Consider the following 26130-nt stretch of genomic DNA (forward strand, 5'->3'; position numbering starts at 1 on the left):
CGCATGTGTTAGAAATATTTATTTGATTTGAGCCTGTAATATAATTGGCCATGTTGGACCTGTAAACTTATTATATGCATGTATGTTGGACTGGATGAGGGAGCTGGGCTCCCATTTGACTTTATGTTATTATGAGTATGTGGAGGGTGAGCTGAGCACCCCAATTGATTATATATTGTGTTTACAGGTCGGGTGAGTCAAAAACTCCCCATTAAAAGGTTCATTTTATGGCCGGACTCTGTCCGGTTGAATTCTTGAAATTGGGCCCAAATGGGCCTTAGAGTTGGGTTAAACAATAGTTAGGCTTACTACGGGCCTCGGGGGCTTTAGGCTGGCTCAGGTCCTAGTGCCTGTCCGGCCCATAGGTTGGGTCATGACATGCTTGCTAGAGTAAAATTTGATGAGAGAAATGCTAGCCACGGTCACTTGAAAATGTGATTGTCTAACAATTTTTTCCTTATTGATGAAAGAGCATTTATTAGATTTTTAGGTAACCTGTTACCTATTATCAAGATAACAAAAAAATTATTAATTTTTTTTCTTTCTTCTAATTAATTATTCTTTTTTCTCTTTAATTAATTACTTTTTTTCACCTCTAATTTATTCATTCTTTTTTTTCTTTAATTGGACCTTTCAAATCTTAATTTGAATTAAATTAATTCTAAAAAATATTATTTGATAGCAAATTAATTCAAAATAATGAAATTCAAAATGAAAAAATGTAGTTAGAAGGAAAGAAGTGTTGCTACTAATAAAGCTCATTTTTATTTTCTACTTTTCCTGAAAATAAAATAATTAAAATATTATTTTTTTTCTTTCTAGTAAATAAAAAAGTTATTCAAGCAATCATATATTGACATGATTTAAATAAAAATTTTTGAAATTGGAGACAAAAAACACTGAAAATAAAATCATTTCTTAAAGCAGAACAAAGCAATCTAATTACATACTCATTCTATATTAACTAAATACATGACTTATGCTCTTAAACAAACTCCACATTAATTTTCAAACCAAACCCAACAAGCTGTTCAAGTAATCTATGTCAACATGATTCCAAAAAAGAAAAAAAAAACATAGATCAACATCTCAATGTTGGTAAGAAAGATGGTAGTAAAAAAATTCAAAAGGGTAACTATCAGGCCCAAAAAAAAAAAAAACTAATAGATGAAAGACTAGATATCACCATTAGATTTATTAAAAAAAAATGATTGGGAGTATGAAAAGTAACGTTTTGATATCTAAAAAAAAAATTTATTTATCTATTTCATTATTCAACTTTCAATTTACCTACAATGAATTATAGAAAATTCAAACAGATCACAAATTATTGCACTTTATTTAGAATTTTTTTTTTGAGTTTCAGTTTTTATAGAAATTAAGTGGATTAAATATATTTATTAGTAAAAAAAATTAGAGTGCCTAACAAATTTTTGCCCAAATCTACCATCTACAAAAGATTTAAGATTCGATAGGAGTTCTTTCAAATTACCAACATATATAAATTGTATACAAGTAACTGTTGTTCAACTTTCAATTTACCTACAATAAATTATAGAAAATTCAAACAGATAACAAATTATTGCACTCTATTTATGATTTTTTTTTCGATGAGTTTCAGTTTTTATAGAAATTAAGTGGATTAAATATATTTATTAGTCAACAAAAATTAGAGTGCCTAACAAATTTTTGCCTAAATCTACCATCTACAAAAGATTTAAGATTCGATAGGAGTTCTTTCAAATTACCAACATATATAAATTGTATACAAATAACTGTTGTTCAACTTTCAATTTACCTACAATGAATTATAGAAAATTCAAAGAGATCACAAATTATTGCACTCCATTTAGGATTTTTTTTTAATGAGTTTCAGTTTTTATAGAAATTAAGTGGATTAAATATATTTATTAGTAAAAAAAAATTAGAGTGCCTAACAAATTTTTGCCTAAATCTACCATCTGCAAAAGATTAAAGATTCGATAGGAGTTCTTTTAAATTACCAACATATATAAATTGTATACAAGTAACTGTAAATATACAATAGAGTGCCTAGAATAATCAATTTTAAAAAAAAAAAGAGTGCCCACCAGAATTCATTGAGAGTTCTTTAAAAAAAAGTTAATGTTGGACAGTCACTTTTACAAGTAACTGTAGCTAGCATTCCCCAATTTTATAACATAGGATTTAATAGCTACTGGCAACTCGGGGTAGTGGCGAATCTTCTAATGATAGGCATTAGGGCCTGGAAAAGACTGTTCATTAGTAAGACCTGATGGCTAACTCTTCACCCAACCACCCACTGCTGTAAGAAACAGAAATAAAGGCTAATTTTCTTCGTCTTCAGCTACAAATGCCTCCAATTTTCATTGTTTTTTACGGGTCTAAAGTCCTATTCAACTACTTTTCTAGTTAATTTCTCATGGGATTTACTACTACTAAACAAATGAAATGTGAAGTTCGAAGCCTGTAAATAGAAACCCAGAATATACACTAGAAAGAAGCACCATTTCAAAGAGTTTTCCTTCGGCTGCTCATGATTCGCTTAAATAAAAACCCCATATCAAAATCAAACAATCCAACCACACAAAAACCCCACTTAAAAGAAAAAGAAAACAACGACCTTAGCAAATACGAAAATGACAATGATAAGAAACTTAGATGCATTCTCGATCGGCATCATGCGGATACATAATCTTGGTGTTCGATTGGCGATCGAGAAAAGACCTAACGATCAAATATCTAAAGCTAATACTACCTGGATAATAACATATTTGTAATACTTAACTGCAAAAGCCCAATATGCATCAGAGTACAAACTCGCCATCAAGCTATAACTAAATTCTCGAGCGGTGCAACATATATCGAGTTGAGTCATATTGAGGGTAAGTGCGCTAGGAGACAAGGTTTTCCCATACCCAACTGGTGCACTTCCTGGAGCAGCTCCATATGCACTGGCGAGGAATCGATCGATCATAACTTGGTTGAGTTGCTATTGGTGAGCATAAGCCTGCCGCCACTTGGTGGTGCACTATAGGTTGCCCAGGGCCACCGCCATAAGCGAGGATCTTGAGACCCTTGATACCCATAACTGCATTGTTTGAAGTCGGCGCTCGATAACATTGTTGCGAAGATGGGTATAATCCATAACCACCGTTGGACCTTGCACATAGCCAGCTGATTGTTGTCCACAGCCGAGATAACATGGAACCGCTGGCTACCTTGCCGCCGATAGGCCGGGGGCGAGTAGGCATTGCTCGATTGTTCCCCTCGGCACTGATGCGCATCCATTTGAAGGATACGATTGCCCACTTGATGCATAAGGATACCGCTGTTGAGGTGGCACATTTGGACCATATGATTGACTGGATTGAATGGGACCTTGATATGGCATATCACCGGGTTGACTAGGCCTAGGAGGGCCATATGATTGGGGTGGTCCTGCAATGGCATGCCACATGATGGTTGCTTTCCATACCGCTGCTGCGCCCTATAGCTGGTTGATTCTTTGGCTTGTGGATATCTTGGTTGGGAACTTCCATGTTCATAAGGATCTTGCATTGGAGCATGATTGTCATACTTTGGTTCGTCATATCCATGCCCATAGCCTGCCGAGAAGGTGCACAGGAATAAGGAGCTTGATGCCCATAACTGGACCATGTGGCTGCCCATAATTATAATTTGCTGTGATGGGAATGGGACATGGCAGGGTAGGGGACGGGCTAGGAGCATGCCCGAAACAGGAGTAGAAATTGGGCGGACACTGGGTGATCAGACACATGGCCTCCCTGGACACCGTAGTCATAAACTCCACCATGCGGAACTGGCCCCTGCATGGTGGGAGGTCTTTGCTCCCAACCAGAACCAAAGTTACCTCGGGGCCCATTTGTTGGGGAGGTTAACCACCATAACTTGGAGGTGGATACTGTGAACTTTGAGAAGGATAAGGTCCTCGGAGATGATAATCGTAAGGATTTGGCTGTGATGAATGAGGGCCTCGTGTGTAAAGGGGTTAGAAAGTTTAAGTAGTAATATGTAAATTTCAGGGACTAAATGGGATATTTTGTAATTATTTTATATTTATGTAATTTTGGAGTGTGATGGCTCAAGCATATTGATGTCTCCTCCTGTCACACCTCATTGTGTTCCTAACGCTCTTTAGGGGGGAGTGACTAGTCGGCAAGTGCTGGGCCCGACAGTCATCGGTTAGTGAGTCCCTATTCCTTCACTGCTTGTAGGTTTCCCCCCTGCCTACAAGTGTATGTAAGGAATCCCTATTTCATTGTATTGATTATGATATTGGAATGAAATAAGTAGCCCGTTCCTGATATATCGGTGCCCCGTTATTCTTGATGCTTGAGATGCCTGTGTATATCTATTATTGCCCCGTTGCTTGATGTGTTTGCTGTGCCTATAATGCTTGCTTATATGAGACTTGTGGGAGAATCTCCCTTAATTGGCTTGCTAAAGCCCTATTCTAATGAAAGACCCTCTTGATGTGCAGATTACTGTGAGAATCTCCTGGCTGACTTGTCTTGAAAGAGTTCAAGCCAAGTGCCGCACGGTCCCAAGTGAGTCCTAAAACCTAGGCCCGTGACAGTTGGTATCAGAGCAATTGATCCTTGAACGGCTTTGAAAGCATGACAATATCAACCGTACGCATTGAGGCCCTGGAGAAAAGGGTCGAAGAAATTCTTGCCTGGGTTCATGAAAAGCCCACTCGTGAGGAGCTGACAAGAGAGCTTGAGTCAGTCTACCTCATTGTTGAACAACGAGATAAGCGCATTGAGGCGCTAGAAGAGAAAATTGAGTATCTCTTGGCTATGGTAGCCAAACTATCTGAGGGTGAGGGTGAGCCAATAGAGCTTGAGGCCACCCAAGATCCCAAGGGTGAGGGTGAGCCAATAGAGCTTGAGGCCACCCAAGATCCCAGAGGTGAGGGTGTGCCAATAGAGCTTGAGGCCACCCAAAATCCTAGAGGTGAGGGTGTGCCAATAGAGCTTGAGGCCACCCAAAATCCTATGCATGAAAGAAATACCCGATTGGGAAACCTTGAGAGCAGAATGCTAAATCTTGAGGCAGTGGCCTCCGATATGGAAGAGCTTGCTGAAAGCTTAAAATCTATTTCCATTTCTCACAATTCTCTTGTAGGAGCTGTGGATGATATAAAAGAAGATGTCAGGGAGACCGTGAAGATAATCCAAGGTGAATTACATGAACTAGAAGGGAAGGTAAGCTTACTAATAAGAGCTGCCAGTAACCCTATCACAGGGTCTTACGAGGTAGGTAATACCAAAATCCCTGAGCCGAAGGCTTTTGGGGGTGCTCGTGATGCGAAAGAGGTAGATAATTTCCTCTTTGATATTGAATTATATTTCAATGCTACTAAAAATAATTCTGATGAAGGCAGGTTGAAAATGGTGCCCATGTACTTAACTGAGGATGCCAAGCTGTGGTGGCGTACGAAAGTGGAAGAAACTATATCCGGGCAGTGCTCAATTGCTAGTTGGGATGACTTTAAAAGGGAACTAAAAGCGCAATTTTACCCTGAGAATGTTGCCTATAACGCATGGTGCAAATTAAATGATTTACAGCAAACAGGTTCCATTCGGGAGTATGTAAGGGAATTCTCGACATTAATGCTAAATATCAAGGATATGACAGGGACAGATAGGCTATTCAACTTTCTAAAAGGTTTGAAACCTTGGGTGAAGAACGAGTTGATGAGACAGAATGTGAAAGAGCTAAAGACAGCCTTGGCCATAGCAGAAAGTCTAGATGATTATTCTACTAATACTTCTAAAAGGAAGTTTGATTCCTCACCAAGCCTAGACAATCGCCCTAAATGGGGCAAGTTTTCAAGTGGGGGAGTGAACAAGGATTACTCCCCATTTGAAGGGACAAAAAGTAAGAGTTGGGGCTTTAAGACTAGAGCAGATAGGCCAACCAATTTGGGGAGAGAGCCAAATGAGAGAGGATCATGGAATGACCAATCCCCGAGAATAAATAGCATGATAATTACTGAGCCCAAACAATCGAAATGCTATCTTTGTGATGGACCACACCGTTTCACTGATTGCCCACATAAGAGTACATTTAATGTCTTACGAGCAATTCGAGAAGAAGAGAAAGGCCTCAAAGGAAAGGAACAAAGGGAAGATGATAGTACTCCATCAATGGTAGGTGCCATACGCTTTCTTGGAGCTCTGAAGAAGCAAAAACATAAACCATCCACTGAGAAAGGATTGATCTATGTTGATTTATGGATTAATGGAAAAGCAGCAAGAGCTTTAGTAGACACTGGAGCCACTGATAATTTCATAGCTGATAGGGCAGCATTACAGTTTCAGCTAAACATGCAAGAAGATACAGGGAAGATCAAAGCAGTTAACTCTAAGGCAACAAACATTGTGGGAGTGGCTCGCAGAGTATCTTGTCAGATGGGGCCTTGGAATGGTGAGATTGATTTTACAGTAATCCCTCTCGATGACTTTGATGTGGTGATTGGAATGGAATTTTTGAAGAAAGCACGGGCCATCCCCATTCCAACAGCAGACTGTCTCCTATTGATGGGGGATAAACCTTGCATCGTCCCGACAAACTTTAATTCCATTTGCGAAAAGAAATTGATAACCTCTCTTCAGCTCACAAGGAGTGCTAAAAATACGGAATCAACTCATACAAGAGACAAACATGAAATCATTATTGTGACCTGGTATGATAACTATAAACTTCTTGTTATGCTTTTTAGACTAACAAATACTTTGGCTACTTGTTGCATTATAGCAAACCAGGTGTTCCGGAAGACGCAAGTCAACTTCCTAAGCTATGAATCCCAACAGAGTAGAGATCACACCACATCCTACTTCTTAAAGGAGTGGGATCAAGATGGAGAGAAGGCAAGGGTCCAATTAGAACAAGCATCAAATCAGATGAAGGATTGCGCAATTGAAAACCAACAACAAGAATCGCAAGCTGAGGATCAAATGATGATGATACGACTACCAGACCAACTGCACCTCCTTCGCAATCAAAATAAGAGACTAATTCACAAGGATAAGAAGCCAAGGTCACTGATTGTTGGGGTCGACCAACTAACTTGCAGAGCAGAGTTATCAAAATGGATGAAGATTCAGTCACTTTGCCATGCTACTAGTACAAAGCAACACCATGCAGAAGAGATAGATCCTAGCCGTGATAAATCCACCAAAGCTGTAGAAGAAAACCAATCAGAGCAAGCTGTCAAAACTACCTAGAGTCAAGCATACAAGGAGTACCTCATCAAATTAGAAACATACACCCAACCACAAGGGCAGCACAGTGGAGAGTTCTTGCAAGTGCAATCCTGGTTGTAAATACGCACTGCACTCTTTTTCCTTCACCAAGGTTTTTCCCACTGGGTTTTACTTGGTCAAGGTTTTTTAATGAGGCAGTATCCCATCGCGTATCTTACAACCACATGCACAGAAGATTGAAGAGTTGCCATAAGCTTAGTCGACGAGGACGTCGACCGTTCAAGTGGGGGAGAATGTAAAGGGGTTAGAAAGTTTAAGTAGTAATATGTAAATTTCAGGGACTAAATGGGATATTTTGTAATTATTTTATATTTATGTAATTTTGGGGTGTGATGGCTCAAGCATATTGATGTCTCCTCCTGTCACACCTCATTGTGTTCCTAACGCTCTTTAGGGGGGAGTGACTAGTCGGCAAGTGCTGGGCCCGACAGTCATCGGTTGGTGAGTCCCTATTCCTTCACTGCTTGTAGGTTTCCCCCCTGCCTACAAGTGTATGTAAGGAATCCCTATTTCATTGTATTGATTATGATATTGGAATGAAATAAGTAGCCCGTTCCTGATATATCGGTGCCCCGTTGTTCTTGATGCTTGAGATGCTTGTGTATATCTATTATTGCCCCGTTGCTTGATGTGTTTGCTGTGCCTATAATGCTTGCTTATATGAGACTTTTGGGAGAATCTCCCTTAATTGGCTTGCTAAAGCCCTATTCTAATGAAAGACCCTCTTGATGTGCAGATTACTGTGAGAATCTCCTGGCTGACTTGTCTTGAAAGAGTTCAAGCCAAGTGCCGCACGGTCCCAAGTGAGTCCTAAAACCTGGGCCCGTGACATCGTGGACCCCAATTTGATGGACCAGTAGGTCCACGGGGTCGATAGGAATGCTGTTGGTTGAAACTGCCAGAGTAAGGTGATGACCTCACAGTCTACACAAGGCATATTACAAAAATAAAGTTAGTAAGAAGCAATTATCCAATAAAAAGGAATTATTAAAAAAATTAAAATAAACAGTACGAGTAAGGCACAGTAGCTGCTTAAATTCGCAAAACATGTCTCCTTTTCCAAAGCAAACACCTGGGTAAAACCCTGACAATAATAACACGCAAGGCATGCATGCAACGCATACAAAAGGAACCATAAGAATTGAAAACAGAAAACATAAATTAAAATAAAAAAAAAGGATAAACATTGCTTCAATTATAATATTAACCATCAATATCCTAACAGTTAGCAACTAAACAATGGAAAACAATCTTATAAAATTAAAACTCATGCTAATAACTAACAAAATGAACTGCAGAAACAATCATGTTGGACTGCAAAACTGTTGCAAACATTATAATCTCAAGTTCAATTCTGCACTGCCACAATGACCAACACATAATTGCATAAAAGGTAAACTCAAAACTGAAAATCCATAAAAGAGAAACATTTAGAATTTCAGGAGGAGCCTTTGAAGTTGAAAATTTATCAGAGTTAATAGGACACAAATGCTTCAAGAGTCAAGATCTTCATAATAACCAAATGACCGACCTAAATCATTCGTTCATGCTAACTCATCAACACATCACGTTACTCTATTTAGGAAAACCAGCACGTTACAAGGGCAACAAAACATATTCTTGTACTGATCTTAACTTGGTAATTGAGCCTTTATTGCAACTTTGCAGCAGCCCAATACATGTCATAGAACATGTACCACATTCTTCATATGTTCAGCACAGCAATAGATATGAATTAATATATGTATCAATCTGAAAATGACTTCACCGCGAATTATACTTCTTCCAACAAATGTCTCATTCATAGAAGGGGCACTAAAGAGCACTAAGGTTAATACAATACAGTCTCACTGAATGATTTTTAACTTTCAAGTCTCAAAGCAATCTTACCAACTATTAACATCCAGCAATTGTGAGATTTAATGCCTGATATCTCTCTTCAGTGGATGAAAGTGAATGGTGGTTGTCTATTCCTACACCGAGAAAGCAATGCTGGCCCCATGGGAAAGGCAAAAGCCAAATCTGCATTTTTAAGGTCAACCAATTCGAAATCGGCATTTTCATCATAAATAAATCGTGGCAACCGACATCTTGGATTGCATATATGATCTTCCTAAGAGCATTCAAGTGACCTTGGAATGAATCATTCATCAATACCACAACTTCCCACGTATCAACTAATTAGCTCTCATTCCCACAGAAAACTATGACACAACCTTCCTTCAAATAAACAAAAAGGTGCTACACATGCAAACAAAACAAATCATGATCTACAACTGCCTGTAGCTTGGCAAAGCCAGAGATATAGACCATCATCTCATTGATCCAGTCAAACAAGATTTGATCTACAACTACATATTTGCATTTCCCCTTCAATTTGCTCTTAAAGATGATGCCAATCATATTAAATATTTAAAAAAAGAGTTGCTTTCTGCATTCACCGCATAAATTATATACCTAACATCATTGTTAAGCAAGCACCACTAAGCTGATCACTTTTATGCCAAATCAACCCTTTTTAACAAAAGTATATTCAATGAGATGCCACTAATCAAAGTAAATCCATGAATAACAAGGTGCTGAAAGCAAAGCACACATTCATAACATGTTGCCAACTTGAAACACTAATGGCGCATGAGTACAGCTCATGAGATCCTACACATGCATTGACCAAGGAATTAAAGAAAATCATATATGGAACATCAAAATTCACCACTCAATCACTAGCAAATATCCAATATCGCATTTTGGATTCTTCAATTCTTAATTTCACATGACTAGAGTGTCTCACAATGGATTAAAACTGATAGCGATAACCATTCAACAAAATTTATCAACATAAAAATTAATTGAAGAATACAATTAGAAACTACTCAAATATTAACCAATATAGCTATCAAATAGATGCAATTACAACTGAAAGGAACTAGGCCTGAATTGTGCGGAAACTAAGAAACGCAAATAACAAACCTGATTCATAACATCCTTTATCATTTCTCTAGCCATCTCAATTTGCTTTCTATCACCAGTCACTCTCACTGTCCTTTCTTTGGAACCATCCCCTTCTGGAAGACGTTGAGGTATCAACTAAATGAAAATAGGCTTGTTAGTTATTTCCTAAGATGAACACTTTCTAAACAATGTTAACGACTACAATCAAGGCCTAGTCTATACAAAAACAAATTTCAATGCAAGGCCAACGACATCAACTACCTGAATGCGCGCTCGCGATTTGGCTTGGAGAGCTTTAATGGCGTCCCCACCTCTGCCTATGATCAGACCAACCTGGTACAAGGACTGATTACGTAAGTATGTTTAAAAAATATCAAATAAGTATTTACTGTAATAACCATGCATCGTCAGCTATAAATGTAACCAACAACCTTCTCATTTGGAACTTGCATCTCAAGTTGTTCTCACACTACACCGGTCTGTGCACTAGGTAGGACCCTAGCTACAAGGGAGGGGGAACCACAAGCATCAGCCTGCAATAATCATGCTTATGTTAGGGAATGATAGAAAATCAGTATCATAATCTCCAAATCAACTCATAGCATGTTAAAGAAAAGAAAAAGAAAACTGGGAAAAAACACAAGGAAGTTGTACTTAGGAAATAAAATTAATTCAGCTACCTCTGCTATGACAGCATTAATGAGCTTCTCAGCCTTCTTTATATTACTTAAAGTCCCTATTATTTCTCTTGGCCTTGTTGTGGATTGAGGATTAGCATCAGCATCCCTTGTGATTTGAATTTTTGGCCCAGAATTATACTGCAGTCTGCAGGTAACGAATAGTATCTCCACCCTTTCCAATAAGAACCCCAACCTGCAAAACAGTATTTACGCAACATATTTGTCAAAGGCTTTCTTGAAAAACAAGTTCCGTAAAGAATCCAATCATCAAAATAGCAAATAGAAACAGCAAAATGGCTGCACTGGGATCACAAGAATGTGATTGCCACAATATATTCTGTATATGTTATACAATTGGTTATATATTTTGTTAGCGGCAATATCAATCATTTCTGTTATGCATTGTGGTACAATTACGGCTACCATTTCCTACTCTAAAAATAGTTCAAAGTCAATTGATCCCAGTAAGACTTTACAGCATCACCTTCAAAATCCCTTCTAATAATTCATTTTCCTGAAGACTTTAGTTACCATTTTGGGGCTATTTTAGCGCACCTTATCATTGGGAACCTCCATTTTGCGTGAGGCAGTTTGAGTGTCAGTTACGGGATCCTCGTCCTCCTCAGAATGTTTCTCCGATTCCTCTTTCTTCTCAGCATCATCTGTATTCAAATCCTCAACAGAAGCCTGTTGGGTATTAACAGCGTCATGACCATCTGCAGCGGGTTCTTCTTTACCTGTTGTTTCAGGAACCCCCTCAGATGGAGGAAGAGCAGCGGACTCTGCTTTCTCATTCTCAACCCCTGGCTCTTCATCGCTCTCCTTCAAAACCGTTTTCGCTAGCTAATTACCAACAAAAACTTATTATTAGACCAATTTTCAAGCACTAAAATACAAACCCTTAATTTTCTCTTTGGTGTCTGCTTGTATATTCAGACATCAAATATTCCTTCTTGGATTAGTTCAGATGATATTGTACTTCATCTACAAGAACAAAAAAAAAATACATCGTGCCTGAAACCAACTCAAAAGAACCAGCAAGAAGTGAGCCTCAAATGAAAAAAAATGGGAATTCTAATAATGCCATTTTGAAGCAACCAATGGATGGTGAAAGAAAAACCAATAATACAGTAGAATCAAGTGAACTAAATGTGTGACAGCTTGTTACCTGAGGATGACTTTCTATACATACACTCATTCCAAGCTAATTTATTTTTCAGAGTTAGCGTCATAAAACGCTGCCATTTTCTTATTTTTTATTCTTCTTGGTCACAATTTATTCATGATGCCCAACAATGCTCCCTGGCTGAAAAATTCCAGTTGACCAACGCTGCCACATTTGAATTTGGGATTTCCTCAATTTCAATTTTCTTTTTTTTTTTTAAGTGTCGTTTTCCCAACTAAATTGAGAAGGGCAAAATGATATTTATGTATAAGAAAAGAGCAATAACAAAGATAAGAGTAATGTGATAACATTTTGATGGAATGGAATCAATCAAATTACCAAAATATCTTAATGCAGCAAAGGATATACTGCACAATTTAACATACGATCCTTTTGAATCATAATGAAGAGTAGGTATTGGGAGTATTCAACAAAGGAAAAAATGAAAACAATATTGACTTCATTGAAAATGAGAGGATGAATAATAGAATTAAGAATATGGGGCCTTAAGATGAATTCTTGCATTTGATAACAATAAAGAATATGGTTCATAGGATGACTTCTTAAGGACAATAACATCAATTCCTTATTACACAATATTGCTCAAATGACAAAAATCCAAAAGCCAAGTGAAATGCAAATGTGAATTGAAAAACAAACAAAAAGAATTTAAAACAAACAAAAAATAGTTATTACATAATTTGGACCGCACCCGAAGGCTGCCTACGTACCTCCATCACAAAATGAAGGATCAGGTCCACGTAGTTCTACAATTTCTACAAAAAAAAAATCAACAGAACTCAAACAGGATGACCAAATTTTGCAAGACAGGTAGTTACAAAGATATCATGCTATTTCCATAGCTCTTCCATGTGATTCTGTCAACTTCCAAACGTCCAGCGTTCCAATTCCATCACCAGTGAAAAAGAGACCTCCAGGACCCGTCTGAATTGTTCTCACTTCGCTTTTCGAAAAAATCCTGCCCCTCTCAATGAATCTAAACAATGAAATAGGATTATATTTTTAGGGCAGTGCCAAAAAAAAAAAAATCAATTCACCGCACGCTGATTGCTATAGGTCTTTTAGTGTGCACTTACGTTGGCAGTTCGTACAGGTAAACAGTATTGTCACTGCAAGAGCAAAGCAAAATTGGTTTTGCTTCTGCATCAGGCATCCCACAAAGAGCAATAGCGCCCTGTTACAAAGAAACATTAATTTTACAATGGAAATTATTTCATTCCACCATTACTTTGACAATTTCAATCAAATAATAAAATAAAATAACTGTGAAATAGAGTATAAGAAATCAAATAACAAAGATCGATAAACAAATAACAATTGCATTTTTAATAGACGCTTCCACTTCATATATTAAAGCCCAAGACAATTAACAAACAAAATCTTCGTAGCTCAAAGAGAATAGGATTGATTTTACTCAAATTTTTAAAACTGAGTACAATTTTTAAAAAAATAAAAGATAGCATACGGAAATTACATCCACCAAGAGAGCTTAAATAAAAATTAGGAACTACATTCCATAGGACCAAATAAACTTGGTCAATCATACCACAATAACTAATGTTCAAACAAATCTAACCCTAAGATCTAAGAAAAAATAAAAGTCTACTTAAAATGCACAAGAATATAAACTTGGAAGTTGGAGATAAATAACTTACATGTTCCTCATTATGTGTGTAAATCACGTCCAAGTTACCCTCTTCAGTAAAAGCCCATGCTTTTATTGTCTTGTCTAATGAACAAGACAGTAGATATTGATCCCAACAAATAAGAGACGTTACAGCATCATTATGACCACTCAATGTATGAACACTGTAAAGTGTCGAGGTCCCACGCCTAAAAGAAAAATGACAAAAACAAAATTTGGAGGGTGAGAGTAGAATCAAACAACCAAATATATCCTTCCCATGCACATGAAGGAACAAAAGGAAAGCTGATAAAAAAAAAATTGAACTCTTATGTATTTAGAAATCGGATATGGAAGAAAACATGAAGAATTAATCCAAAAAGAAATAAAATTTCTTCCAAATATCACTCAGATGCACTATTGATACAAAAATTTAATTTAAAATAAGCCAAATATATAAGGGTGTAGTGCCTCAAAATAACTTCAGTGAATTAATAGGCGAAAACAATATACCCTTATCGGATACGTTACAAATGATATGCATGTTGGCTTCAAAAATTCACATAATTACAATGTATTGCCTTAATCCAATTGACTGAGAGTATTGAGTCTCATGTTTTACAAAGTGTAGGGCTATATCAGAGCTATCTTCTACACAAAATCACACACAAAGGAAAAAATAGTAAGGTTACAAGCATTACCCTTATAGTATTGTCCATGAACGAGTATAGCCTATTTCTTCCAATGGTCAAGCATATAACAGCACTGGTGTGACCTTTCATAGATGAGGCCAGTTCAAAAGGATTTGGGTTCTTAGCACTCCCTTTCCAAGCCAAAATGGCACCATCCTGTAAACACAAAAAAGAAAACAATTTGAATTCTTCTTTATTTTTTCTCCATATCATATTCATGGTGATGATAAAAAAAAAAAAAAAAAAAATATCATGCAGAAGAAAGATTCACAGCATAACAATTGAACATGATGCCATCAATGGGAGAGCAGCTTCCAAAAATCATAGGAATGGGCACACAAAAGGCTTGTGCTACATCAGTAACTCACCCTTACATTTAAGAACAATAAACAGTAATAATGTGGCAAAAACCTAATGCATCATCTCAAAATTTCCACAAAATGGGGCATCAATAATTAGAAGCTTATTGTATCCACCGGTAAACATGTCAACAACTTAAAAAATTATAGATGCAATTACCTGTGCCCCCGCAAAAAGCATATCAACAACATCAGCTACAGCTATAGCATTAACTTGCCCAACTGGCCCATCGAGATTAAATTCAGCAGCTGTCTCAATGTTCCATGCCTAAAAGATCACACACAAAATGGCCATAAGCTTATAATAAGCAGAAACTAACCAAGCTAGATGAAGCACTACAAGTCAGATGTAAGCTAACCTTAACAATATTTAGCAAGCCTACAAATATCCAGGGGCCTTCACTGATTAAAGCCCCAATTTTGACACCAACATTTATCACTCTTGTTGATTGACCAGTATTGCAATCCCAAACATGTACTGTTCCATCACTACTACTCGAGAAAAGCTTGTCAGATCTTGATGGAAGAGCAATCCTAGAGACAGCCTATCATACAAAAAGTCAACAATGAAAATCAAACATTTATCCATAAGTTTACACAATAACTCCTCCTGCGCATAAAATTGTTTGCATGCAAAAGAAAACACAGATTATATAAAACATGAACGGATTACTAGAAAGTCAAAGAAAAATTCAACAAGATGATCACCTGTATGTGCCCCTTGAGCTTTGCCAATGTCGAAAACCAATCCCCATAAAACCATGAATGCAAGAACTGGCACCCATCTTCTTTATCACATTGTCTGACATCCAGCTCTCACATGCCTTTTTTGAGCACTCAACAGTTTTTTCTTCAGAAGCATTGCCTTCAACAACCAGAATGATGAATTAGAGGATGGTTTTATCTTCTCCAAATTCATTGCCTTAGTGCCAGAACTGGAGCTCTCACGAGTGCATTTATATTCAGACCCACCACCTCCACCTCCACTATTTGAAGCCAAAGAATTCCCAGGATTGGGGCGTTTCCTAGGTGGATCCTTAATAACATGATTGGTGCTATTCTGAGCAGTTTTAACTTCAGATCCATCACTCAATGCCAATGAATTTTTGAGGCCATGGCTAGGGCTCCTAATCGATTGTTCCTTCCGTAAAAGATTGGGTTGCTCAGATGTTCTTCGATAAACATTAGGAGGTGGCAATTCTCTGTGCATGAACCTACAGGGGTTCCTATTACACTTTCCCATCATCCAGTAACGACAAACAACATTGTTGCGCGCAGGTCCTCCTCCAAGTCGTGAATGAATGGTCGCAATCTTCGCATCCATGCTAGAAAGACAAAACACAATAGTAGGATGAGCAGACGATACCATATAACTGATATATCAAACGATATCCACATTCTCTGCCCAATCTGTTTTCTTTAACACCACGGAAACGATGAATACAAAAACCTTAACCGGAGCCAGATAAAGCATATCAAGACAACATATCAGTCGAATCCATTATATGAAAATCCATCAGTTGCCGCAATCAAAGAACAAAACCATAACTAGATAAAAGCAAGAATCTTGATTTCCATTAGCCTATCCTCCAGCAAAGGCAACCGAAAATAAAAGGAAATCTAAAAAGAAAACCCTAAAAATCCACCAAGGACAAACAAATAAAATGGATTTGTGCATCATCGCGACTGATTTCTTGGAGATCATATCTTGCGTGCAGTTAAGAATCAAACCTGCATGCAAAGAAACAAGGGAGATGAAGTTTTCGAAGTCTTGTGTTGATGTATTGGCGATCACGACAGGGTAGAAAGCAAGAATTGAAAAACAGAGGATCTTGAGCTTGGAGCAATCAGACTGATAATAAAAGACTCTGCGTTGGTAAGTATTTAAAATTAATTAACCTATTTATGTAATTACTTATATGCCCTTGCCTTCATTCGTCCAGCTAGCCCATATTAAACCAGTCTGCCTGCCTAAGCCCAGCCCACCATCTGCATCTGCTATATGTTTTTTTCTTATCTTTCTCCTGCATCCAGCGCCTCATGCCCTATTCCATCTAGCTCCTAGTCTCGAAGTCGACTGGTCTTGCCTGCTCCTCCTCTGTTGTGTCTGACCGACGTTGTTTCCTGCTTTCCTCTTCTTCCCATCGATTCAAGGTGAGGCTAAGGCTTTTTTCCCCTCATTGTAGATTTTTAGATCTTGCCTCTTCATTCTCGTCTGAATCGTCTTCTCCAGCTCTCCTGCCTGAGGAGATTAAATTTCTTTGTTTTTTTTTCAGCTTTTATAGCTCCCAAAACTGCTGCTTGTGCTAGTGTGCTTCGCCGCCATTGCCTCTTGTGTTAAGCTGAGTTTTTGGAGCTACCAATATGTGACTTAAGCTGATCGCAAATTCGATAAGCAACTTTAGTTTTATTACAGCTTAGCTTCTAATTCTGAAGCAGGATTTTCTTAATTTTCTGCTGGTTTTTCTTGTTGGTCTCATTTTCAGGGGAATTGAAGAATCATATTCCAATGAAGATGTAAGTGCTTGCCTTACTACATTAATGGCTTTTTTTTATTCATTTTCTTTTTCCTCTCCATTCTTTCTTGGATGAGTGTATTACAATTTCCTCTCAAGGGTTATTGCTCCTGTAGCATCATCAGAATATAAGGTGTCTACATTTTTTAGTGAAAAAATTGAGTATATAGGATTTGAATGGGTAAAAGAAATCTAAACTCTGATGGGTGTTAATTGCATTTGTTGTTTTTTGTTGTAGGTTTCTGTTTATTTGGTGGAGACTCCTGCTTGCAGGCAAACGAGAGAGCAAATCCATGAATTTATGGAGAAGTATAAGACATACAAACTTGCAAAAGCTGAGATCCTCAATGTCATCAACGTTGCACCTCGTGAATTAGTTGAAATTGACCTGGTAGTTTTATTATTTCATTCATTCCTTCTTTCTCTTTCATTAATTAATTCATTCATTCCTTCTTTCTTTCTTTGAATTGTCCTTGCAGAAATCTTGGCTTAGGAGTGACACTTTCTATGCTATTTTTCTCAATTTGTGAATGTTCTTTTACTTCTCATTTATCAGGATAGCTTTAATTACAGAAATGTTGCATCCTGTTTGATAAGATTTTCTGCATGTGTACCAGAGAAGCCATAGCTGTTCCCTGAAATTCTATCATATTATCCAATAAAAAGGAAAGGAAACCATGTAGATGCAAAATTGAATATCACTACTGTCAAATTCTTAAGCACTATATCATAACGACATTAGCTGTGCAAGAAGGGGTTGGGGGAATGAATAAAAAGAAGGTTGATGGTAGGAGAGGTCGGAGCTTTTCCTTTCCCTTCTGAATATCTATTACCTTAAAAATAGGAAATCATAAATATGCCATACAAATTAACTTACACAACCTGTGACCAACAAGCACAATAGCAGGAGGAGAATCTCCATACATTAACTATAGAACATATTCGTTGTTTGTAAGAGTGATATAACTCATATGTTGATTTAGAAAGTGAAGTATGTACGATCTAATTCAATGAAAAAGTCTCAGGCACCTTCAAATTAATATGCAAGTGTTGTCTGTGAAGTTGCCACCAAATGCAGTAATGTTGAAAACTGAGAAATTGGATCATCTTTGAATCACCCTCCCTAGAAATAGAAGCATGATGAACCTGGTAAAAACAGCCTCTTTAAATCGAATCAGTTACACCATTTTATGCATAAGTGACATTGTTGAGAAAGAACAAAATGAGGCAAGCTGGTAAAGACGTTGCTAGCATTAAAGATGAAGATAGGATCGGCGGAAATGGCAACAGCAATGTGATGAAGAGATCGCTTTGCTTCGACATGGGTTATAGTAGCAGCAGTAATTGCAAAAGTATTAATTAAAACACTAGGAAATATAGGTAATTTGAATAAGCAGCGAAGAAACTACTAGAAAATGATATATAGATAGAGAGGTTTTTTTTTTTTTTTAAAAGGATATATAGATAGAAAAGGACATGGGTTCTACTGCTTTTTTTTTTCTTTTTTTTTGTGTAATTAAGCTTATTCAATATTTACATAAAAATGTGATATTATTAAATTTTTTTATGTAATTCAAATAAAATCTACGTAAATTATAAACTAAATTTAAAATACATTTTTATCTTTTTTACAGATAAACACTTTAATAATGTGATTTTATAAAATACAATTTCTTAATTGATGATAAATTGGAAATAGTCTATGCTATTATAATTAAAAAATAATGCTAATTATAGTATTACATAACTAATTTTACATGTAAGAAAAAATAAATAGAGTATTACACAATCAATCACACTTATATATATCAAAACTTTTGAGTTTTTTTATTGCAATATTTAATTTAAAATTTTATCTCATTTTAATTATTTTTAACTGTTAAATGATTACATTCATATCATTCACTATCGATTATCTCTAAAGGAAAAAATAAACAAAAAGTAACACTATACTTATAATAAAAATTGGGAGGGTTTTTTTTTATTTTTATAACAACTTCATCCTTGATATTTAGAGGAAACATCTCATAAATTATGACAAGATTTTCTATATACTGAGGGAGAGAGAGAGAGGAAGAGAGATTTTTTTTCATTAGGATAAATTTTTTTCAATATTTGAAGGTTTATATTTTTGTGCCAAAATTGAAACGATATGAATAAATCGCAAAAGAGTGAAAAAATTTGGCTGTTTATTATGATTAGAAATTTAATTCAAATATAGGATGAATTACAATTAAGTCCATAAGATATAGAAAAATCCACATATCAATCCTTAATTTGTTTTTGGCAATAATTTAGTCCTTAAATTTAAACTCTGTTAACAAATTGGTGTTTCAATTGAAATCAGACTCAATTTTCTGTCAATCAACCTTAGACTCTACAAGCCAACTCACATAATTTCTAAATTATCTCTCTCTTTCTCTCTAATGTTGCATTTTTTAAAACAGAATTTGCATTATCTTGGGCCATTAATCATTATAATCATTACAACACAATGTTTTGGAAATACTTCTTTTGCAACATATGGCACCAAGCTATTGGGATTGTTTCGGCTAGTAATAGTGACACTTTGTTACAATTATTTGGGTTCTTGGTTTGTGTTGGTTCTACTGTTGGGCTCCGTGATTCAAGGCATTTTATTAACCTCAGAAGCTGAGAAGCTGCAGTCTATGAATTTGTTGCTCTATATGGCCTTATAACCACATAACGTTAAGAAATGAAGGGATTTCTTGAAAGTTGAATCTTGTTATATTGAAATGGGTTTGAACAGACCTCAAAAACTCGGCAATGCTATCTCGACCAGATGGATTTCTATCTTCTCCAAAAAAATGAAAAGAAAAACAAATTAATGTGTATATTATCAGAGGAGACATTATTATTATTATTTTACATCAATTAATAAATCTTGAGTCTAATTTTAATAAAAAAAGAAAGATCAATTTATTAAATAAAATTTAAATTTATGAACCAAAATTTTGTTAAAAACAAATTAGAAATTAACATGTACATTTTTCTATATTTTAAAAACTTAATTGTAATTTCCTTTTTCTTTATGAAATTATTATTTAGTTACTGTATTTTAATAAAACTAATTATTTAGTCTTTTTATTTTAAAATATACACCATTTAGTTTTTATATTTTTCTTTCCTTAAACTCTTTCATATCTCCATCAAATTTTTTTGTTGGTCAACTAATTTTAATGCTAGTCAAATAATTATTTAGTTCTTCTATTTTAGTCAAACTAATTAATTGGCCTACCTATTTTGAAAAATATTACTATTTAGTCTTTATTGTTTAGCAAAACTAATTAGTTAGTCCCCATACTTTAAAAAACCCAATATTTTAAAAACATATTCCTATATAAAAATGAAAACTTTGTTATGTGGAAACTATATTTGAATTTATATTTTTTTAAATTGTTCAAATATTTTTCATTCTATTCCTAGATATGTATCATTATTGTGTTTTCTCTATTGGAAAAATTTTCTTCGATTATCGCCTGGATTATATTTACTGAAAGGTTATAAACTAAGCACTTCCAAAGGGGAACAAACTAGTATATAAGATAGTTGATACTAGAAATAACATACCAAATTAAATTGATTCCTGAGTATCCGAATTATTATTTATTTCTTTCTTTATTTGTATATATTATTTCTTATTATACTATTGCACCACTAAGCAGAAATGCGTAGCGCGATGGAATTGCTTCCTCATGTAGTCTTGAAGGTAAAATCGATGGTATCGATTGAGATTTTTGGAGTTAAGATCTGTGAAGTATCAAAAGAGTACAAGGTTGTCACCTCCTCAGCAATGCATGTAGATAGGGCTCATTTTATACATGTTATGTATATTGTTCATTCCTAGCACATTGTAAATTATTTGTATATCCTGTACAAAATAAACTCATGTAATTAACCTGTGAATTATGGAAGCTACTGAAAGCAAGTATTTTAATACGTGAATTGAATTTGAGTTATAATGAGATTGTACTTGTCAATATTGAGATGTTGATAATCTGATGAGATTTCTGAGAAATCTGGATACTGTATTGAGATACATTATGCTTGAAAATTTTTGAGACTATTGAGTTTGAGTTGTTGAGTATATTGAGAACTATTTTTGGCAGGTTCAGAAGAACTGTTAGTCCAAATTACAATCGGTACTCTGCTGGATTTTTGTTAAAATTTTTGGACTTTTTAAATTCATTAGTTTTTGAATAGAAAACAAAAATAGCCTAAACCCGAGATAAAGTTTTTGAAAAAGTATATTAAGAACGGTAATGAAATCAGAAAAGATCAGGTGCTCCGGCACTCCGTGTGACGCACCTTGCTCGGCTACATTATAGACGGGTAAGGGGTGTTACAAAATTATTAGGTTTGCCTAAATTTAATTTTCAAATAATAATTGCAAAACAAATTTTAATTTGTAGATTTAAAAGTTTGAGTAATTAATTTTTTATTGAATTTTTGTATTTATTAAATGAAAACCGAATAATTTTAATATTTTAATTTAAATCATAATATATAAATTATAAATTATTTGGGTCAATAAAAGATTTGAAAGGTCAATTAACAAAAAATAAAAATTTACTGCACTTATTTATTTTTTTATAAATATTTTTTAAAGACTATTAAAAATTTTAGAGATCAATTAATAAAAAAAATAAAAAGTAATATACCTATTAAAAAATTTTAAAAAATATTTGAAGGGACCAATAATTAAATTAAACTAAATAAATTAATTTTTTTTAAATACACATACAATATAAAAGAACAAGAGGACCAAATGAAAATTGTTATTAGTCAATGCAGCATAACCATTCATAAGAACCTTTTAGAGAACCATCCAACAGTTACTCCATTTGCCTCAAATTTCAAGGCAATCCTATCTTTGATAAAATTACATGTATAAATTACTTTTTAAAAAATACATTAAGCAATTAAAAAAAGTTAAAAATAAATGTTGGAATATGAGGTTACAAAAATTGCTTTATTACAGCTTGCACCTTGTGTTTCTTGCTAGAGTAAAATTTGATAAGAGGAATGCTAGCTATGGTCACTTGAAATTGTGATTTTCTAAACTGTGATAATAGATAACAAGTTACCTAAAATTTATTAAATACTCTTTCAACTAATAAGAAAGAAGTTGTTGGACAGTCACTTTTACAAGTAACTGTAGCTAGCGTTCCTCAATTTGATAACGTAGGATTTAGTAGCTACTGCCAACTCAGGGTGGTGGCGAATCTTCTAATGATAGGCATTAGGGCCTGGAAAAGGCTGTTCATTCATAAGACCTGATTGCTAACTCTTCACCCAACCACCCACTGCTGCAAGAAACAAAAATAAAAGGCTAATTTTCTTCGTCTTCAGCTACAAATGTCTCCAATTTTCATTGTTTTTTACAGGTCTAAAGTCCTATTCAGCTACTTTTCTAGTTAATTTCTCATGGGATTTACTACTACTAAACAAATGAAATGTGAAGTTCGAAGCCTGTAAATAGAAACCCAGAAATATACACTAGAAAAGAAGCACCCTTTTAAAGAGTTTTCCTTCGTCGGCTCATGATTCGCTTAAATAAAAACCCCAGATCCAAATAAAAAGTGAAAAATAGTTTAGACGAGTCATATGGCAAGGGCATGGAATAAATTGAGAACACTTCAAATTGAAAATTGTTAGTGCAGGACTCCTAATGAAATGTATCAGCAATCTAGAACAAAAAAAAATGAAGTTGATATTTATCTTGGGAGTATGAACGTATTTTTATTGTCACCACAACATATTGTAATCCAATGATTTGACACTGTTTCTAATTAATATAGCCAATATCAATTGAACCAATTCTAGTTAGGGCTGAGCATTCTGTTTAAACCAAACCGAATTAAATCATGAAAATTGAATTACAAATTTTAAAAATTGAACCAAACTGAAATGGATGAAAAATCGAATCGAACCGAATCACTCTATTTCGGTTTGGTTTGATTCAAACCGATTAGTTTTGAATTTTAATTATTTTTTAATTTAGACTTGATTTTTATGTTATTTGATCTGATTTTGATCTTGATTTAAACCTAATAATTATTAATCAATGAAATTAAATAATTTATATATATATAATTACATATAATTCATAAATTTCCCATAAAAATAAATCAAATAAAAAATCAATAAAAGTATTCGGTTCGGTTTAACCAATTTTTTTCTCTTCAATACTGAAACGAACTTAAATAATTGAAATTTTTATAATACAAAACTGAGCCGAATTAGGACAAGCCTGTCAATATTATTGGGAAAACTCTGCACAAGTGATAATCATTGACGTTTTGAAGCATCATGGTCGTTCGAAAGTTTGCTATGTGGCTCCTTGGATATGTTGTCCCATCATATTTATCAAGGGGGGGCAACTTAAATTTGGTTGGAATTGTTTGGCCAGGATTGGTTCGGACAGCGAAGATTCATCTCCCATACCAATTTCTTCTTCCTCGGCTTGTTTTTGGTATTTCTGTACTGCCCTTACCAATCCCTAGTTTTTTGGTGGGCATTGTGATATATCTGACTGCTCCTCTAGTTAGCTCGCTAAGTCTCGACTGTTCTTTTTTCCTGATTTGTTGTTTGTTGACCGGGTGGCTTCCTATGTTTTTCCTTCTATTCCGGATGGGTCTACATTTATGATTCTTCCTGTTTCTAGGGCAGGTGTTCCTTGTGGGGCACTAGTCCCTAGGATCATACCTTTCAGGAATGAAATTTGGGCCTCCATCTCCCAGATGCGCTGAAAAGTATGATCTGGTGTCATTCCCTGGAAGGGGTTTTGCTGATCTGTGGCCATGTTGTGCGATGGATTCTCATCGGATAGGATGCCAGGTGTGGCCATATTTTGGACCAAGGATGATGCTAGAAGATCTCCTCCCAATGTGGGGGTGACATACATGATGCCTTTGTTTGGAATCCTTGAATCTATAGCCATCAAAGAGAAAAAAAACAAAAAATTGCAGGAATGATTAGATCTAAGAACTTTAAAGACTATTGGAAGCAAAAAGAGAGGATGTCATAAAAAGGAGGTATTCTCGGATGTAGATGTTTTAGCTGGTGATTTGGGCTTCCCACAAACGGCACCATTAATGCTACCGGTAATCTTTTTGATCTTGACCCAGACGACAAAGTGGACTTACGATGGGAAAAAGTGATGAGGTGGATGGCCTTCTGGTGGGCCACTCCGATACTCAAGTCAGTGATCTAAATCTTTTCAGAGAAATATTAAAGAATTCTTTTATAACAGAGAGTAATGAGGACAGTAAGCATACTTGGGTCTCCCTTTTAACTGGCATTTATAGGCTTTTAAAGGAAATAGTCGTTGCTCTGTTTAAGGAGGTGATCTTGGTTACATATTCATGGATCTTTGTGATATATACTTTTACTGGATTACATGCGAGATTATCGCTTGGTTCGTGAAATCCGGGTTGCATCCATTACTAGGTGTTTGCTCGGCAAGGGTTTTGATCACCAAAATAGTGAACAAAACTATTATTCGGTCATTTCTTGTTCGGCTCGTTAAGTCTCTGTTTAGGTTTGCCACATTGGAAATATTTCTTGCTTTGACTATCCACACTGGAAATATCTTTGACTTTTTGACTTTATTCTAGGAGGGTAGTATCGGATATATAAAAATTTATGATATACATGAAAATATTTTATCTTTAAACTCTATTAGATAGCAAAACAAAAAACTCTTAATGTGTAATCATCATTTTAATATTTTAAAATAATCGTAAAATGTCTTGATTATTAAAATTTATTTTTTAAAATTATTTTTTTATTTACAATTCTTTAAAATTTTAAATATTAAAAATTTTATAGGGAGAGAGAGGATGAAATATATGACTCCATTAAATAAAAATTTTAAAAACTAATTGTACTTATTATTTATATATTTTGAAGGAATCAATGTTATTTAATAAAAAAATAATTATTTAATAAAAAAATAATATAATGGAGTATAAATAAATTTAAAAAAATTGTAGATGTCAATTTTATAAAAATTTATTAAACATATGATGAAAAATTAAAAATAATCATATAATTCACATTGGCTATATTATAATAAAGCAAAAAAAAATATTTAGGTCAATAACTATAATTTAAAAAAAATTAAAATTATCGTAGATATATACATAAGAATTTTTCAAGAGAGTTGGGGCCATGGCCCACTAGCCCCTCCTTCTCTCTGCCCCTATATATGGACGCGCAGTTGCATAGTTAATAATTAAATATTAATAGTTGATAAATAATTATTAAAGCCAATGAAAATTTACTAATTAATAAGACATAATCAATGATCCCATTAAGTTGAAAGTTTAAGCTTTATTAATTATTTTTTTTACTAAGCGATCTATTGATGATATATCTTAACCCTAAAATGAAGAGTCTCTCCTCATCTAAACTTTTTATTATACAAAAAATAAAAATTAAAATATTGAAAATAACATAATTTTTGTTTATTTTTAAAATGTAGAGAATGAATGAATCTTAAATTTTATTCTCTTTATCTATTTATTTTAAGATTAATTAGTTTTACAATTAGTTTTTAAACACAGGAAAAAGAATCATCCAGACTAATGCTAGTGATGACTATTAAGGTGCTAGTTTACTTGAAGAACTCGATGGAAAATTATAAATTTGTGGTCATTCAAGTGGACAATTCAAAGAGTCTGATCAATAATAAGAATTTATTTATATTGATTTTTTTATGGGAATTGATTTTAAACTTAAAACAAATCTAAGTTAAAATTGACCAGATTATACAAGAAATGATTTAATCAAGGCTGTTTA

At 34.8% G+C, this 26130-nt stretch overlaps 1 long non-coding RNA gene and 2 pseudogenes across 1 annotated transcript; 1 reads left to right on the top strand and 2 right to left on the bottom strand.

Moving 5' to 3' along the window:
• Positions 1 to 2837: 2837 nt before the first annotated feature.
• On the bottom strand, positions 2838 to 18786 carry LOC131169037 (uncharacterized; annotated as a pseudogene).
• On the bottom strand, positions 12653 to 16499 carry LOC110655274 (zinc finger CCCH domain-containing protein 48-like; annotated as a pseudogene).
• LOC110655275 (uncharacterized) lies at positions 16777 to 17799 on the top strand. The gene is made up of 4 exons (XR_009144722.1): positions 16777 to 16942; positions 17065 to 17305; positions 17543 to 17695; positions 17784 to 17799. It is a non-coding gene; the product is annotated as an uncharacterized LOC110655275 (long non-coding RNA).
• Positions 18787 to 26130: the final 7344 nt, after the last annotated feature.

This window comes from Hevea brasiliensis, chromosome 16 (genome assembly GCF_030052815.1).
Source record: "Hevea brasiliensis isolate MT/VB/25A 57/8 chromosome 16, ASM3005281v1, whole genome shotgun sequence".
In the NCBI taxonomy this organism is placed as follows: domain Eukaryota; kingdom Viridiplantae; phylum Streptophyta; class Magnoliopsida; order Malpighiales; family Euphorbiaceae; genus Hevea; species Hevea brasiliensis.